Source organism: Callorhinus ursinus, unplaced genomic scaffold (assembly GCF_003265705.2).
Source record: "Callorhinus ursinus isolate GAN/ISIS: 27379988/994484 unplaced genomic scaffold, GSC_fseal_2.0 scaffold4, whole genome shotgun sequence".
Lineage (NCBI taxonomy): Eukaryota > Metazoa > Chordata > Mammalia > Carnivora > Otariidae > Callorhinus > Callorhinus ursinus.
This window is the reverse complement of record NW_027397066.1, coordinates 77710212-77729837: the sequence shown is the minus strand read 5'-3', so window position 1 is coordinate 77729837 and position 19626 is coordinate 77710212. Positions and strand designations below refer to the sequence as shown.

At 37.7% G+C, this 19626-nt stretch overlaps 1 protein-coding gene across 2 annotated transcripts in view; it reads right to left on the bottom strand.

Annotated features, from left to right (window-relative positions):
• The window catches only part of BMPR1B (bone morphogenetic protein receptor type 1B), a 393326-nt gene that overhangs the window by 190809 nt on the left and 182891 nt on the right, over nucleotides 1–19626 (bottom strand). The window lies entirely within an intron of this gene.

Sequence of the window (19626 nt, the reverse complement as noted above, 5' to 3'; positions counted from 1 at the left end):
TTTTCACATTAAAAATATACAGAAATTTGCAGAGTAAAAAAATGTTTATGACCATACTAGGTTTTTTTCATGTCACCTCTAGTTCAATAATATTTAGTATGAGTTAAAAAAAAAAAATCACAGTCTGGTTTTCAAGCAACTCTAAAATCTGCTCTCTCCTTATCTTATAGGCACTTAACCTCTCATGACTTCCAAATGTGAAGCTCTTTTCCTGCCAAATCAGCTTTCTCACATTTTTCCAACCATATCATGCTCATTCCAAACTCAATATCGTAAACATTATTTGTAACACCTGATCCTTTGCTGAAAATCATACTGCTATCCTCACCGTCTAGTTAAAACTCTAATGTTCTCATGTGACCTATCCTAACCATGAGAACCTGAGCCAAGTCCTCTTACTTCACTACACTAACACTGCTCATTTTGACATCAGACACCACCTGAGAATCCTTACATAAGCAATAAACATTTCTGACTAACAATTAACATGTGGACCTGCTGTTATGGTGTGAATTGCATTCCCCCACAAATGAGTAGGTCAAAGCCCTAAGTACCTCAGAATGTAACTACATTTGGAGATAGGGCCTTGAATGAGGTAACTAAGTTCAAAGAAGGCTCTTAGGGTGGTCCCTAATCCAATGACTACTGTTCTTATACGGAGAGGTTAGCACACAGACAGAGACTTCAAGGATGCCTGCCCACAAAGGGAAGACCATGTGAAGAAGGAGCAAGAGGGTGGCCATCTGTGAGGCCTCACATAAACACCTCCCGGACAGCACCTTGATCTTGGATTTTGGGCCTCTAAAACGGTGAGAAAATCAATTCCTGTTTTTAAGCCATACTGTGTTATGTTGTTACAGTGGCCCTAGCAAACTAATATATCTGCCATATGCGCAGACATGGTGTAAAGTATCTTCCTTATATTAATAACTTAATCATCAGCACAGCTTTAAAAAATGAAGTAATTTGCTCAAAGTCTCAAAGTAAAACCTAGCACAAACTTGAGCCCAGGCCTACTTTCCTCTAAGGCTCGTGATATTAAACACCATGTATTACTGACCATGTGTGAATGATCCAAAGATAAAATTATTACCACTCATACTTTTTCAGTAAAATGCTGATGGATAATGAACTGATGGACTGATAAGTCAAAAGCTTTTTTTTCTTTTCTTTTTCCTTTACTTTCATACATATTTTAAGAACACATGTAGTTGTCAGGTTCCATAATTAATAATGGCCTATTTAAAAGGGTTGTTTTCAGAAATGCTCAAAGAATGGATTCTGGCACACATGTTTATCTTGGCTCCATCCACAATATGCTTCTTACTTCATATTAAATGTGAGTGATAACCCACAGTAGCCAGGACCCAATAGTCAATGAAGCAAAAATCTGCCTTTTTTTCTTTACATTTTAACATACTTGAAAAAAAATGCATCTTACAATAGTAACACTTTAACATCACTATAGGTATGTTTTCACACTTGTATCTCTGAAATTAGAACACATTTTTTATCTTAGAGTTGATGACATTAATTCACCAATTGAATTTATACAGTATCTCCTAGACTTAAGTAAAAAATGATCACAAGATCATCATCATGAAGCATCTCTGGGATGAGCTAAAAATATAGGAAAAGTAGGCCAAAGAGAAACATTTCTCATATCAAGTTTCAGTGCAGACAATGGGGGGTGGGGAGAGCAAATGAAATAGCAAGTTTAGCAGGGCAGATACTAGAGCCTATTTCAAACATCCTACAATCTTGTAAGAAACAGGACAAAAAGGAAGAGCCAAAAGAATTCCTATATGCATTCTCCCACACACACACTGCAAAAGGGAGAGAAAAAAAAAAAAAAAAACACTCAATGGAGGCAGACTCCATGTGCACAGTGTGTCCATAAAGTGGAAACCAGTCTCACACTTTATAATCACACCTCATATACCGCCATGGAAGGCAGGCCTCCTAGGTGAGGCATCGAGTTTCACAGCCATGCTCAAACATAGGATTGTTAACACTAATCCACAGCAAGATCTGTGAACGAGAAGAAAGAAAGATAGGTAAATACCCACATGAAATATGACCCCAATTAGAGGACTCAACAACACTTGCCCTACTGATTGTTTATCTGTTATTTTGGCAAATGAATAAACCAATAGTAATCACGGAATGCTGTGTGCATCAACACAGTAATCCACAATTTGTAAGACTTTTTGTCACAATCAAGTCTGTTCATCTTTAGCTACCTCTTAAATAATTTCCATTTCTATTAGAAACCAAATGATTTTCTTTAATGTCACAAGGAAAACGGCCTATATCCCTTAGAAAAAGAAGTAGCTACAAACAAATCAAACTGAAAAAGAGTCCCTTTGATGAGTGAAAAAAATGATAGATTAATTTTTTTCCTTTTAAACAACACAATTTTTTTCCTTTAAACAACACACACACACACACACACACACACACACACAAGTTAAAGTCTATTTCCATCAAAGGGTTGCCAAAAAACAACTGATGAGACTTGCCAATGATCTACCATTTATGTTATAAAGTTTGACAAGACCACAGTAAGTCTATCAAAGTTGCTAAAACACAAATTCTAGTCTATTACTGGCACCCAAGTAGCTAGAAATTAAATCCAGAACTCTACCTCCATAAATATTTTGCAAACTCAATACTCTGCTCTTTTTCTCGCTGGAGATGATGATCTTTACCAGTTGTTTTTAATCAGACAAATAAGAAACCATTAAAATCTGATGTCCCAAACTAAATTACAGAAGTAGCTATAAAACTATAAAATAAGCTACCCCACATTCCAAAACATGAAAGCCTTTTATCTGTTTGTGTTGTTGTTGATAATTATGTCTTTATGGGGAGGGGCTACCATAAAAGTAACTTTTATTTAAAAAGAAAGATAATAAGGCAAGATTAAAGAAACTATGACGGAATGTAATTGCAAAATATTGGATCTCAAGGAATTGTAAAGGCTTTCATTTATTGTGAAATAAAGTAAAAAAGTTGTAATCATGATCACAATTAAAATCTATTGGCAACATCAAATTCCTTACTTTTAACATGGGGATGATAGTATTTCCTGCCTTAACAGATTTACTGTAAGAATTAAATGTGTTAACGCATGTAAAGCACTAAGAGCAATGCCCAGCAAGCGGGCTGTGTTAGTGCTTGCTCTTGGGATTAATGTTAGTATTAGCTCTTAGTATTAACATAAGTATTAATATTACCAGCATTATGCGGGGGCCCAGTCCAGCTTTATGTACTTACAGGACAGCTCCGCTGACGCTGCACCCCATGGAAAGCCTCTTCTCCCTAACCCAGCTCTTATAGACATGGCTCTCTTCTCAACTCCTGCTGCCTTCTGTTAGTCTGACCTTCCATCCTAGAATTTAATTACATTTTCAACTGTTTACTGTTGTGTATGTTAATCTTCTATAATCAAAGAGGAAGCCATGAGTACACCAATTCTGCTGTCTGTCTGGTTCTCAAGCCTCAAGCTCTGAGGAGAGCAACTCACTTCCCAGAAGAGGACAGACAGTGGAAGATCTTCACTGACACCAGTCACAGGCAAGGCAGAATAACTGAGAACACCTGAAAGGTACAGGTCAGGGTCTTGGTCCTCAGGTATCTTCCGCTTAGACTGGAAAGAGAAATATGCACACTATAAAGTAGCATAAGTTCCAAGCTAAATCACATACCTAATATAATTCCTTCTGTATGAAATTCTAAAGAAGGAAAAGTAAGGATAAAGGAGGTTAGGAGAGGCCTAATGAAGAAAGGCCACAAGTGTGAAGAATAAGCCTTGCATGATGATTAAAAACTACCAAAGAACATCAACATCATAGTAAATAACTTTGAGACAATAAGAAAAATTGTTAACATATGCTGGGTGTTCAGTATATGCTGGGAACTATTATAAGTGCTTTATAAATATTGACATGTTTGATCTTCAAAATATCCCTATGAGGCCAACACTGTTGTTTCCATTTTAAAGATAAGGAAAGTGAAGCTTGGTAAAATTTAAGTGATTTGCTCAAGATCATACAGCTAAGAAGTGGAAGGGCTGAGTTATAATTCCAGGAACTTGGGCTCTCTTTATCATTGTTAAACTATGCTCTCTATGGGATCATATAATTCTCATAACAATCCTGCAAAGGAAGACATACATACATTCCATATATTGTAACTTATGTGAACAAGGTTCCTGGAGTTGTGCAGTGCGCAGTCTGAGCAGTCATACTTGGCAGCCATATAAGCTGCATTATATAGGTAGAAAGTTTAGTAACTGAACCCAAACTACACAGTCTGTATAGTCAAAATATGAAATACAGTCTCTTTTCACTTAGACATGGAATCAGCAAAGCCAAGATATGGTAATAAGCAAGATTTGTTCTGAAATCCAAGAAGTAAACCAGTTTGATTTGATAAGAGAAAGGATGAAGGCACAGAGTTCATCTTAGTTCATTTCCCAACTAACTTCCATGCTCTGGAGGGGGAGAAAAAGCCTTTGGATGTTCCTGACAAGTAGAGCATATAAAACACTGTTTCTTTTTTTTTTTAATTTTATTTATTTATTTCAGAGAGAGAGAGAATGAGAGATAGAAAGCACGAGAGGGAAGAGGGTCAGAGGGAGAAGCAGACTCCCCGCCGAGCAGGGAGCCCGATGCGGGACTCGATCCCGGGACTCCAGGATCATGACCTGAGCCGAAGGCAGTCGCTTAACCAACTGAGCCACCCAGGCGCCCTAAAACACTGTTTCAAAGAGCTGAGCCTACCAACAGTATATTACAAGGAAAAAGGAACCTCATCTCCAGGAAAGAAAAATTAAAGCAGCAGCAAAGAGAACAAGGAAGGCTCAACATCAGAGAGGTGGCTGGAATGGATGGGGTCTAAACCACATGCAGAAGTACCTGAAATACAGTTGTCAAGGAACGAAATTCATTAATGGATATAAAAATATTCTACAAATAAAAATCTCTTGTGGGGAAGCAAAGAATATTGAAAAAAGGGTGGGATAAGAATGCAGTATAGTTTTCTAGGACACTTGGAATCCATTTTAAACAATGCGGTTTCACTTTTGCATTTGTAATATTATAAATTCCCTGAATAACATTTACAAAAATATGAAAACAATGAATTACAAAGTAAAATGCAATTGACTGTATTAATCACTGTTATATTTGTGCTATTTAAATCCCTCTTAAATGACTAGGAAAAAAAGAATCAAGAAAATAAAACTTTATACAAGCAATCAAGTTGTCCTTCAGTAGGTAGACAGATAAACTGTGATACATCCAGACAATGGAATATTACTCACTGCTAAAAAAGAAAAGAACTCTTAAGCCATGAAAAGACATGGAGAAATCTTAAGTGCCTATTAAGTGAAAGAAACTAATCTGAAAAGGTTTAAGACTATATGATTTCAAGTCTGTGATATACAAGAAAAGACAAAACTATGGAGACGGTAAAAAGATTAGTGATTGTCAGATGCTGGGGGGCGATGATAGTGAAGGGATAAACAGGCAGAGAGCACAGAGGATTTTTAGGGCCGTGAAAATACTCAGTATGATACCATAATGATGGGTACATGGCATTATACATTTGTCCCCAACCCATAGAATGTACAACACCTAGAGTAAACTGTAATGTGAACTATGGACTTTGATGATTATAATGTGTCAATGTAGATTCATCAGTTGTAACAAACTTACCACTCTGTTGGGGGTGTTCATAATGGGGGTGCTATGCATGTGTGGGAGCAGGTGTATAAGGGAAATCTCTGTACTTTTCCTTCAATTTCGCTGTGAACCTAAAACTGCTCTTAAAAAATAAAGTTGAGGGGCACCTGGGTGGCTCAGTTGCTAAGCGTCTGCCTTCGGCTCAGGGTCATGATCCCAAGGTCCTGGGATAGAGCCCAGCATCGGCCTCCCTGCTCCACGGGAAAGCTGCTTCTCCCTCTCCCACTCCCCCTGCTGTTCCCTCTCTTGCTGTGTCTGTCTCTGTCAAATAAATAAATAAAACCTTTAAAAAATAAAATAAAGTCATAATAAAAATAAATAAAACCTACAAGAACTTTTTGGCTTCCCTAATATGCACGTGTGATACGCTTGCTCACTCATGCTCCTCTATATAGGCTGGAAACCTTGGGGGAAAAGTAACATTTATTAAGAATCAATATTAAGTCTGACACTTATTTGTCAGAAGTCACTTCCTCCTCTGTAACTCCATCAGATAGGAATTAAAACATCCATTTTGTAGACGAGAAAATTATGTCTTGGTTAAGAATTTTACTTAAGGAAACTGTTACGGTTAAGGTCTGGTAATTTGTAAGGCTCTTGGAGACATGATTACAAATCCAAAAATGGCCTTTCTTTCCACTAAACCATCCTGTCTCAAATCTGTAGGTATCCATCAATTCAGTAAAAATTTCATAAATCTGAGTAGGTTTACCTTGTGATCTCTGGTTCTTATGAAAGGCAATTAACTGAAAATCTACAGCAGGCACTCTTTTCTATCACCTGCTGGTAAAAGCCAAACTAGCTTCAGATGCCTCTACCTTACTGTAAAAATATGTTCCATAATGGGAATCCCAACTAATATTTTAGCAATGAGGAAAGGAATGTAATGGCAAATACTAAAACCACAGTCTAAATGAGACTTGTTTGTTGCCCATAATAAGATTTCTGGAAAAGAAATGCAACCTGCTCCAAATATTCACACACAGCAGGAATTGGGAGACTAGACCAAAAAACTGCAAAAGTGATATTAAGCAGTCTGTGGCACATTCTTCTGCACTGATAATGAAACCAAATGTTTCCCTCTCTCTTTTTTTTTTTAAGATTTTACTTATCCAAGAGAAGAGAGAAAGAGCACAAGTCGGGAGTGTGGAGGAGCAGAGGGAGAGGGAGAAACAGACTCCCCACCAAACAGGGAGCCCAACGCAGGGCCTGACCCCAGGACCCCAAGATCCTGACCTGAGCAGAAGGCAGACGCCCAACCGAGCCATGCAGGCACCCCCCCCAAATGTTTCTCTTTTAAAATGTTAATATAATTTTTATTTTTAGAAGAATTACAGTTCTTTTTAAGTGCCAATATATGAGGAATGTATGAATGAGAGACAGAGATAATTAACAGATATTTCTTTTCTGTCAGTTAAAAGGTCCTAAGGTAACTAGCCTTCTTTGCCTGATTCAAAATAACCTACTTCGATTATTCTACATAGAGGCAGCACCTCAGTAAAATTAAATTATTTTCTCTGAGAAAGTAATATAATTTGTGTCTGGCACACAATTCACATTCCTGAATGAATGAATTTTCATTTGCAGACAAATGAGAAATATAAATCCATCCTTGAAAAGAAAGGCAAATCTCTTAATTGACTTCAGCTTTCATTCTTTTCAGAATACAATTTATTTACAAATACATTTAAATTATTCAGGGAAAAAAGACAGGTTTAATTACCTGTTTGATGGCATACCTTTTGCCTACATTCATTCACTGTTGTCAGAGAACACTAACTGCTTGAAAACTTTCACTGCATCCCTACTGGCTACAAAGCAATGCCTGCGTCCTTAGCAAGGTCTACTGCATGACCTCCCCACCGATCTCATCTACCTATCTCTACACAAGCCTAGACAGGGGCTGTGAGTTAGCCAAGCTAGGCTGAAAACTAGACACATGTAGAAAGAAGAAAAGAAGGGAGTGGGGGTATCCAGGAGAGTCTGTTGTGCAGCTTGGATTCTGTAAATCTCCAATTTACAAAGGATGTAATTTAAGCTCAGAAAGTTCTAGAAGTTGCCCGATGCCACAGAGTTAGCTAAGAATGAACTCAGGCTATATGGACCTTTGAACTCTTAAAATAAAGGATGGGAGCTCCTCAAGGAAAGGAACTGCAAAGCCACATCCCTTCTTTACACTCCTTGTTCTTTTCCTTTTTGTTTTTAGCTTCTAAGTGAGATGGACCTGATACCTCAAAAGCCCTACTTCCTCATTTCGTTTCAGGCAGGAAAACTGGTTTTGTTCATAAACCCACTATTTGACTTGGAAATCTGAGTACTGGTCAGAGACTGAGGGGATGGTGAATGTCCTCCTCTTGCTTTCTCTCTAGCATTCCTCGGGTCTTTCTTCCATATTCCTCATTTCAGGTGTCCTTCATGCTTCTCAATGTGTGAGTTCTCTAGGACCTCTCAGAGTGATTCTGGTGCTGTGACTGTGGAAGTTACCACCTCACGTGCACAAAGACACTTTAGAAGGGTCTGAACTGTAGGTACACAGCTACAGTGAAAGAAGGGTAAGGACCTGGTTTGGTGGGGGAAACAAGCTATGACCAGGAAGAGGCTAAGAGCAGAAGTCTGGAGTCAGAAAGCCTTGGGTGAACATCCTGGCTCTACCCTGTCTAGTGTGCATCACTGGACTTGTTACTTGTTCCCACATGTAAAATGCTTATCTCATAAGACTGTGAGACTTAAAGAATTTGCACATGTAAAGGACTTAATACATAATGGCAGCTGATAAATTGCAGCTAGTGGTAGTAAGAAGCACTCGTAATAGTTGTAGTAGTATAACCTGAATTTTAAGTACTAGAAGAATAAAGTGAAGCCTGTGAAGGGCAAGTGTGTTTCAGGAGAAGGCCATGAATAGCCAGAGGGGCAAGGTTGGAGGAGGCCTCTTTTCCAAGAAAAGATGAAATTACAAGAAGGACTGATGCTGGGATGCCTGGGTGTCTCAGTGTGTTGAGCGACCGACTCTTGATTTCAACTCAGGTCATGATCTCAGGGCCCTGGGAACAAGTCCCACGTCAGGCTCCGTGCTCAGCAGGGAGTCTGCTTGAGGATTCTCTCTCCCACTCCCTCTGCCCCTCCCCAACCCATGCTCATTCTCGTGCTGTCTCTCTCAAATAAATAAATAAATCTTAGAAGAAGGAGGAGGACTTTGTGCTAAAGGAGCCAATACAGGCCAGAAAATTAGTCTTACTACACCACCCTTGGCTACCTGTCCAGTTGGTACTATCACACAAAGGTATGTAACCTGACTCCATAACCTTGACTGGCTAGGAAGGGCATTCCTTCAGTTAACACATTTGTATTAAACACACCTACTCTGCTCCCAATCATAGAGGGCTACAAGTAAAGAAATGCTCTAGCTCTCAAGGACCTTACAATCTAACAGGAAAAACATTAATACACATGAATGACAGTCACTAATCAGATCAAAGAAGCAGGCATCTGGGAAGAATTGTGACTATATTTTAAGGTGGGCTTATTCCATATCAGTACTTCTACGCAATCTTACACTAGCAAATCATTTTCTTACCCAATTTGTTAAAGCTACCTTCGGTACAAGATAAGCATGTACATGGTGTTAAGTCAATCTAGTAGTTACAGCTAAAATTTTCTTAACTAAAGTTTATCAGTTTTTAAGGGAATTCACAAAATGGCTGTGTTTGGAATTTCTTTCCAGACTTACTCAATATACATACCATTAAATCTCTCATCTCTGAGTGACAGTAATCAATCTAAAGTTAATTGTAAGAATGATGACCCCCACATCTTTTCTACCACAAAGTCAGGTCTTCCCTCTAAATTTGCCTTTTTGAATATCATGACATAAACTATGAGTTCTAATTTTGAAAGATTAGCACTTGAAAGGGAAAAGCATATTTATGTAATGTTGGCTTTTTTGCTTCGGCTGGCTAAAGCAATTTAGTGAATGAAGCTAAAACTGTAAATTTATAAATCATCTGTAATTCATAATTTTAGGCTATTCTTAACAATACATACCATAGGTTCAATTCTTGCCACTGAAAAATCAGTAACATGTAGCTCATTTCAAATCTGCTCTAGTGCCCTCTGTAACAAGCTATATTATAGGAGCTTGTTACACAGCCATTTTTTCCCTCGTGTATGAGATGCCCCTCACTTCAAACTAAGTGATATGTGAAAACAATGGCAAAGTTGATAGAAAACTGGTTTTGTGCATAAATACTATAATTACTATTCCCTGACAAATTCAAGATTTGATATTTTTAAAAGCCACAATTTTCCCTTTGTTTTCACTAGGAATCTAAAAAGGAAAAATGAACATTTTATATTCTTACACTGCTAAACAAGCAACTAATCCCCACTCAAAAAAAAAAATAGTGATGATAACAACAGTATGAGAAATTAGTTTGTTGCTCTAATTTAAGCAAAAACTAAATATACTAATATTCCATGGCAGAACTCTGTGTAGCAAGAACTGTACATGAATATTTGTGAGACACTTATTATTCTGAGTCTAGATTTATAATGAAACAGGGAATTATAAAACATCTTCTCCTAAAAATGTTCCCATCTCTGGAATTTTTATCTCTCTTATTTAAAATACCCTGCAGAATTTTCAATATCCCAGGAAAATACATTATTTCAAAGTTATTAGTATTTTTTACTACAGAAAACAGACACATGGAAGGCATACAGTTTGTCACTACAAATCACAATAATAAATTATTATTAAAGAAGAAAAAGTCTGACAAGGCATAGTATGTAAAGAATTTTTCAGGTAGGCTTTAAGTAAACTTCTCTGCTAAAATCATTTATTTTTGCTTTAATATTATGTAGATTAGAAATAGATATATCTATTTTCCTACACATAAATAATCCATAAATTTTTAACCAAGAGATTTTTTTTCCCCATCATATTACATTAGATTCTTAACCATTATGGTAAAAATAAGCATTTTTATTTTGGATCTTCAAGGACCAAGAACTCTTATTTTTCTATTTAAAGGCTGGAAGATGGACTACTCATATGATGGAATATCTGACAGAGTTTCAAAATAAAACTGAACGGAGGATATGCTACCTCTACTGACCCAAACTGCAATTCCATATAGATTCTGTGAAGTTATACTGAACAAGAGGTAAAGAAAAACCTTTTAGCCAATGTGCTAAATGATGGTCACCCTGGTTTTCCCCTCTTGTGTTATGAAATGTTACATACATGGGGCCCATGTCATTACTAGATCTGTTAACAGTTTCACAGCTCAGAGTTAGGCTTCATTTGTTAAGCATCGAGCTGCCCTATCACTTGTATAGAGCTGAAAAGGTTGTTATGGTTCATAATATAAAACTCACAAAAGCGCACAGCTGCTGTTCATATTCTCAAAGAAGTCTGTTATAATAATGATGTCACGGAAAAAGGCTGGAATCTATTACATGTCCAGACAGCCAAGCCATTCAATCTCTCTAGTCAATGCAGGTATAGCGTTGTACCATAAACATTATGGTAGCAGTACAATAAGGCAAAAAGTTTATTAAGACAAAATAACCACTGAGGGTAGGGAATTAGGGGCTCTTTCTAGTTGTGCTTTCAGGAAGCATCACTTGCCATTGTAACTACCCAAAAAGTATAGACATCACCATCTCACTGTCTAATACTCCACTGTGAACCACAAAGCTTTGCAGAAGTTACAATATAAATCATCAGGCCCTTGAAGGAAACTATATGAGGTCTTCCAAACAACACAATTTCTCTCCAGTTATCATACATATCTGCATAAAAAGCATGATGGATTCAATCCTGGTCTCCAGAAATATGCAAGCAATAATGCATTACTAATTTTCCAAGCTTATCTGTATATTAAGAAACTGCTATCACTTGTTAGGGCACAGAACGTAAGGGTGTTTCACATGCGGGCAGACATGCAAGAGGAGTCTGGTTTTCTTGTTCCGGTATTCTTGTATAACAAAACATACCAACCATTTCCCAAGCGAGAGTTTTTAAAGGGGTTTTAGAAATATATGAATATTAGGGCACCAGGGTAGCTCAGTCGTGTAAGCGTCTGACTCTTGATTTCAGCTCAGGTCATGATCTCAGGGTCCTGGGATTGAGCCCCGAGTCCAGCTCCCCACTCATCTGCTTCTCCTTCTCCCTCTGCTAACTCTCTCTCTCTCAAATAAATAAAATCTTTAAGAAAAAAAAGAAATATGTGAATATTAAATAGTTTCTATGCCAATACATTTACAGCATTTTAACTATCTCAGTGAAATTCCAAATGAAAAAGAAATTCCGAACATCAGATATGTAAATTGCAACTATTAAAATTATCTGAATACTCTTTTTTTAAAGATTTATTTGAGAGAGAGAGAGCATGAGGGAGGGGAGGGAGTGCACAGAGGGAGAGGGAGAAGCAGACTCCCCACTGGGCAGGGACCTGAGCAGAAGGCAGATGCTTAACCAATGGAGCCATCCAGGCACCCCTATTTGAATACTCTGCAGAAGAAAGCAGAGCAGATGCAGAACCCTGAAAAAGACCTAAATTTTAGTCCCAAATCTGCCACTCAGCAGTTGTTTCATCTTGAACCGGTCACTGAACAGTGCTCACTTTCAGTTTACTTAACTTTAAAAATAGGGCCAGCAGAAAAGACGACAAGGAAGCTCCACTTTCCCACCACAGCATTTCTCAACCTGCAGTCATCTGATAATGGGAGAACTAAGGTCCAGGGACAACAGCTAAGCCATCCTTGCTCAGTGCAGGGCCCTGTCCTAAGTGCTGTCAACATATTCATTAATCTAACCTTTAACCAAACCCATGCAGTAGGTACTCTTATTATCCTCATTTGGAGGTGAAGACATGGACAAACGGATGAGTAGTTTAGCCAATGTCTCGCAGGATGTGAATGAAGAACAAGAATTCCCATCCATTCACATCTCACCACCGCGCCGGACTGCATCTACGGGGCTACTCAGGATGGAGAGGTCTGGCTGTTTAAATTTTCTTGTAAAAGAGAAATGTCAGAATTTAGGAGTGGAAGGTCTGATGACTGAGGACACTGCAGGGCCTCGAGGATAGAGTACCGTGTTGATGCAAACAAAGTATCGGATATTTCTGCAGCTTGTGATCTGTTTTATCTTGCCCTCAGAATGCAAATATGTTCTCAACATTACAAAGAAGACCATTTTATCTGCATGGATATAGTCTGTGCTATGCCTGCAACTTTAAGGCAACATTTCGGAACACCTGCTTATATTTGAAGTTGTGCTCTAAAGCTAGAATTCAGTCCAGTCATGGTAAGCCACACAGGGACAGCGGCAGTTAAATCTGATATCAGCCATAAGATGACGTTTAAACAGTATCAGTTACATATAACTAGAGTTTGAAAATGAGATATTTCAACCACGACTATTTATAGCTGAAAGCATACCCTACTTATCAGCATGGGAAATGGCTTTGTTTAATTTACTGCCTATTGAGACCTATTTATATGGTTGATTAATAATAAGTAAACAAAAAAATAGTTTAATCTCAGTAGCATGAAGCACATAAATATGCAGAAGTTCTAAGTTTGTTTAATATCTTGATACAACTGTGGTATATTCATGAAATGTCCTACATTATTCCCAGGCATTTATGATCACTAACCAGATAATTTTACAGCTAAAAAAGACCTTAAGTATTTTTTACTTCTTCAATGAAAAGGCAAAATCTAGAGATTTCTTCCTCCCTTTAATAAGGCCACATAGCTCTAAAATTTCTGAGAAGTCAAGCTCTTGCACTGTATCTTCATACAGCTGCAAAAATAAAAACATTCTGACACCATTTAAATTTTCTTGCCACAATGTAAAAATGCATGCCAAAATATACAAGACTAAAAGAAAAATCCATTTATCAGCATCAGGGCTACACACAAAACAATATGCCAGTCCTCCCACTTGTTGCTTCTTCTGAAGCAATGACCATGTGCAGGTAGACCTCTAGTTAGACTCGCCTTTCCGTCTTCTGGTCTTCTGCCTGAGCCTAGGAACTGTGTAATCAGAGAACCCCTTTTACATTAAATAGCTGCACCACAAGGTAAGTGTGGAAATAGATTCTAAATCACTTGAAACGTTCTGGACACAGCTGGTAGAACACCTGTTGGAAATGGATGAGTGATGTTTAAACACACACCAAGAGAAACAAGGGACTGTTCACGTAACTTGCACTAAGCACACTTTTCCACATCAACAATGTGAAGTTTACTGATAGACTTTGGTGAAAAGGCAACAGACTAGAACTAGATTAGCATTTTATTTTGCTTCTTTAAACATTTTTTTTAAGATTTTATTTATTTATTTTAGAGAGAGAGAATGAGAGATAGAGAGCATGAGAGGGAAGAGGGTCAGAGGGAGAAGCAGACTCCCCGCTGAGCAGGGAGCCCGATGCAGGACTCGATCCCGGGACTCCAGGATCATGACCTAAGCCGAAGGCAGTCACTTAACCAACTGAGCCACCCAGGAGCCCTTTATTTTGCTTCTTGAAAATGCAGAGCAATCCACTGAATATGCCCCCCAAAATGAATTCTTACCAATTCAACAATCTCACAGATAACGTGAAAAGTCCTATGAAATACTAGTTTTTTTCCTTTTGTTTATGTTACCCACACCACTTGCTAACTTTCACAATTTTATCTTTCTAAATATCTAAATATATTGTGTAATTAAAATTGGAGAATATCTATAAAGAAAACAGTAACTTTGGCTTCATTATTTTGAACTACCAAGTATTACTCACTTAAGGTACGTAACCAGGCCCTTTTTCTTTCTTTTATCACCTGGAGGAAAACCACAGAGCAAGTTTTACAACTAAAATGTAGAAAGTTCATGGAGAAGGAACCTAGTTAAATTTCCTAAGATTTTCCACCAAACAAAAAAATAAAGTAGGATTTCATTATCAAAGTCCTAAATTCAAATGAAGTATCTGACTTTCTACCTCTGAGCATTCATTTTCAACCAATCAATAAACATTTACTGCATCCTTATACTGTACCTACTAGCATGTACCTCAATATTCAGAGCAAATTTCCTGCAGGGGGGTGAAAAATACCTGAAGCAGAGAAATCAGTTCAGAGTCTATACCAAAATCCAGTCACTGAAGGACAAAAGCCTTGAAAAGGGTTTTAAAAGTGAGAATGAACTTTAAGGGTGAACTGTGGAGACAACAGAGGATGAAGTAAGTCACAGTGTTTGCTATCATGGTCAGTTCAGCATAAAAGAGAGGGACAAATTCAGTCCAGTGACAGTGGCCTTAGTGCACAGCTGACAATATGATAAAGAAAGGCTGAATGGGGGCGCCTGGGTGACTCAGTCGTTAAGTGTCTGCCTTCGGCTCTGATCATGATCCCGGGGTCCTGGGATCGAGCCCTGCATCGGGCTCCCTGCTCAGCGGGAAGCTTGCTTCTCCCTCTCCCACTCCCCCTGCTCGTGTTCCCTCTCTCACTGTGTCTCTCTCTGTCAAAAAAATAAAATCTTTAAAAAAAAAAAAAGGCTGAATGAAGTGAGTAATCATCTACATTAACTAGCCATCCAGCCGTCCCATATTAAGACAGACTGTGTGTATTGTACTACTCAGTAAATACTATTTCTTCACATTTCAACAATCATGATAAAAACAATAAACTCTTTAAGAAGTTAAAGCTCTAGTAAGACTACAGCATTTTTTTTTATCCCCAGAGACTAGGACAAGTTAAAAATCCCACAGGCAATATTGCAAAAGTCTGAACTTATAAAAATCAGATTGGAAAAATTAACCAGACCCAGTGTCTTATTGTATCTTGAACAATTCTTGCTCTGTTATTTCATAAATGTTTGATTTTTACATCATCATCATAATAACACCCAAATGTATTAGTATTGTTGGCCTAGTTCCTAGACCCAAAAAGGGGGGGGAGGGTAGTATTAGATTAATTTGTAATAGTATCTGATTCAAAACAAATAATTCAAGTTAAAGCATTGACCACATTGACTGACTTGAATTCTTGAAATTCGCCAGGTACTTTCATGATTGTTGGCTTCCTTCAACTAAGGCAAAGATATCCTAAAATGGCTTTGGCTTTAAAATGTGTCAAACCGAAACAAGACATTTTGCTAGGTAATATTTGGAAAAAGTTACATCAAACTATGAAAATCAGAAAATATAACCACTGACCTAAAAACTCTAAAGTAACAAATGAGATTTTCTGTTACATATTACCAAATTGTGTTAGTGATATGTCACTTCTACGTAATGCTTTCTATCTAGGAATTAAGAGAAAATACGAGAACTATAACTAGATATCAAATTTTAGTTACTGGTTTGCTTTGGACCATACTTGAAGTAACAAGGTTTATGAATTTTACAAACTTGACAAAATCAAGCACAAACTCGTACTGCATTCATCTAGGAAAATTTCCAAATATGCAAGTACAATGAGCACTCAAGCCCACTTTCAAATTGTAGTTTTTAAGTTTTCATGACAACCTAATGACATCACAGACCACTGTGATGTCAAGAACTATTAGATTTATGTTGAAGAGTTTAGTTATTACCCTGGTGTTAACTCATAGTGGTGGGTTACTCCATAATTACAGAAGTTGTAAAATTAATTCTAGAGTAAAAAAAGCAATGTGGGAAAAATTTAAATTTCTAGTTGTAGTTCTTTTTGGCTCACATACAGAATTCCCATAAGAATCTATCACTTCAAACATTCAGTTCCATCACCAATTTCCTTAATCCTTTGCTGAAAGTTGGTGATTCCCAACGTGCAGTGTCAAAGCTCTAAAAAACATTGTATTTGTCAAGCAGCAGAAGGGACACAGTCACTGAAAGTTCGGATTATGGAATCAGATTGTCTGGGATGTTGGGCAAAGCTCACAAGCCTCTCTTTGCTCTAGATTCCCTTCTATAGAGGGTTGTCACAGAAATTGGGTATCACTGAAATTATAATATACTTTTAGAGAGGGTTTGGTATTTGAAAAATGTAGTGATTATTACCATTATTTTCTTTGGTGTCTCAGAATCCACAGCATCTGCAAGTTACTATCTCCCTGAATTTGAAAAGCTATCAACTCCCCATGCTCTAATCCTAAATTCCAAGGACCTGAGAAGGACTTTTAAAAATCTAAGTGATTGTGGACCAAGATGGAGCATAAGTACTTCTTCCTATGTGTCTGGCTAGTATGCTAAAAACTCTGGACATCATCTGTAGAACACACATAAGATGACTATGGAAGCTGCATTGAAGCAGGACCTGAGGGGAGTGACATGACTTTGAGTTCCCTACATTCTCTTTCTGCCTCACCTATCCTAGGAGTCAGCGCTATCTTCAGTGTACTCAGGAAACTGATATGCAAGGGAGAAATGTAGAGCTGCCTATTTTGGCTATCGATCCAGCCTTTGTAGACTTACTAATCACATGCTTCTGCATATTCCCACGGGTTTTCTCTTCTACCAAACGGTCCTGTCCAGTGCAATTTAAACCTTTTCTTACTGTTGCTCTGAAAACTAATGAATCTGGGTTTGTTTGGTTTTGTTTTTATTTCTGGTTTTCTTTTCATTTCCCTCATGAGGGTGAACAAGTGTATTAGCCATAACATCTCTGATCCCAGTAAATACTGTTTACAACTACTGTTTTAAGCTCAGCCAAAGAGAGGTCTTCCCTTACTCTCACAGTAAGATTCTTCTAACCATCAATCATCCCACTTTATTCCCGGGCGTCTGTACTTAAGATTTAATTATTCAGTCCAGATTTCACTGTATATGGATTTATCTCTTTCCAATACATACCCAGTATCCACCTCAGCTTTCATTCCTTGTTCTCATGTCTCCTATTTGATATTTGGCCCTTTACAAACAAAAATGATCATTTGCCTTTATACTAAACCTATACAAATTAAGACTTCTTAAAATTAAGTGAGACAAAACATGCACAGAAGGACTCACCAATCCAATAGCCACAATGTTGCTCATGCCTCAGACCACGGTGTCATTTCCAACCTCAGCTCGCTCACTGCCCCATGAAACTCTTATCTAGTCCAAGAAGCCTATCCCGTAACTTAAACTCCATCCTTGCCCTTCGCCCACTCACAATGTGTATATGTGTGTGTGTATATACATGTGTGTGTGTATATATATATACACATATATATATATACACACACACATATATATATTAAACCTTCAAAAGCTTTCTCTTGTGTTCCCTAATTATGTAATGTATTTATTAAGTCTTTGTCCACCAAATAAAATAACAATGACCTTACTGAGGACAGGAACTAAATCATATTTTTTAATTGTTTTCTACTATAAATTGCATAGTGCTAAAACACTGAGCAGGTATCAACTTATTTATTCATTCACCGCATGACAATTTAATCCCTACCAGTGAATATGATGAAGGCTGGGGATAAAGGAAAACAGAAGACATTATCTGTGTATGACAGGTTTACAGAGCATTATGAGAGAGCCATAAAAATATTTTAAGGTGTAAACTGAGAATTAAATTAGAGACGTAGTCAAGGTTTTATAGAAAGGACAGTAAGGAAGTACCTAACTCTGCCAGGGCAAGGAGGACAGAAAAAGAAATATTTCCTTTAAATAGAATCACAAAGCTAGATAAAAATTTGCCTATTAAATAAGACAAGAGGTAGGAATGGCATTCAAGAAAGAGGGAACAGCAAATACAAAGGAATGGAATCATGAATGAATGAGCAATCAGATGAACTGAGGAGCTATAGGAAACTCATAGGCTCTAAGTGCAGGTAGAGAAAGGGTAGTGACTGGTGACACAGCTAGAATGGCCCCGTACGCTACAGACATAATCCTGGAGGTACCGGGGGCCACTGAAGAGGGAATGGTAGGATCAGATATTCCTTCTGCTAATGAAATGGTGGACAGTCTGGAAAGGAGAAACAATGGATAGATGTTAGGAAGCTATTTTAGAGTGTAACCGGGAAATGATGAGGATTTGAGCTAAGGGATGTAGGGAATGGAATCATGACAACTGAAAGCGTAGGTATAGATAAAAACAAAGGTAACGAGAGGAGACGAGGACCATGGATAGGACTATGAGCAACATCACTACTTAACATGACTCTTTACTGAGAGTCAAATCCATTCTTAGTTCAGGAATAAATTAAGTATTCCTTCTATCTTTAAAACAGCAGTTCTCAATGTATAAACAAGAAGACAGGTCAAGATTAATATTTTAAAGCCTAAACTGGAAACCATGTTTATCTACCTACTGATCTTGGAATGTCTTTCAAACACTATGTGTTCAGAGATAACAGAATTCCATCTCCCCTGCCACCCCCAACCTGTCAAAGTGAATGGGCTGCAAACATACCTGTTCATCAGGTTTCCCTTTGAAAATGGGTACAAATAAAATTCACTTAAAGGAATTAAATAAAGTCTGCATTCACTTCTTTCTCTTTGGCCTCTACGCAATTTGACTCCATGCCTTCACTTGTACCGTCCCCTCCAACCCCTTCAGGAATTCAAATTACTGCTTTAACACTTTAACCTTTATGTGACCTGGTTAGACATATGGTGAATTGCCTCAGTGTAACCTGACACACAAAATCATTTTATGGTCTTCCCCTTAATATCAATGATTTAATTTCTATGAGGTATACTAACACGGCAAATCTGACTTGCTTTAGAATACCAACCAGATAAATACGCTGCTGATACTTGTAGCATACAACACTCCTGATGATTTATACAAGGTACATCCACTCCAGATACATTCACTCACTTGACCACTTTGATATTTACAAAATGAAAGAAATAATAAATAACTGCAAGAAAAAAAATTCAACGTGGGGCTCACATTACATTTT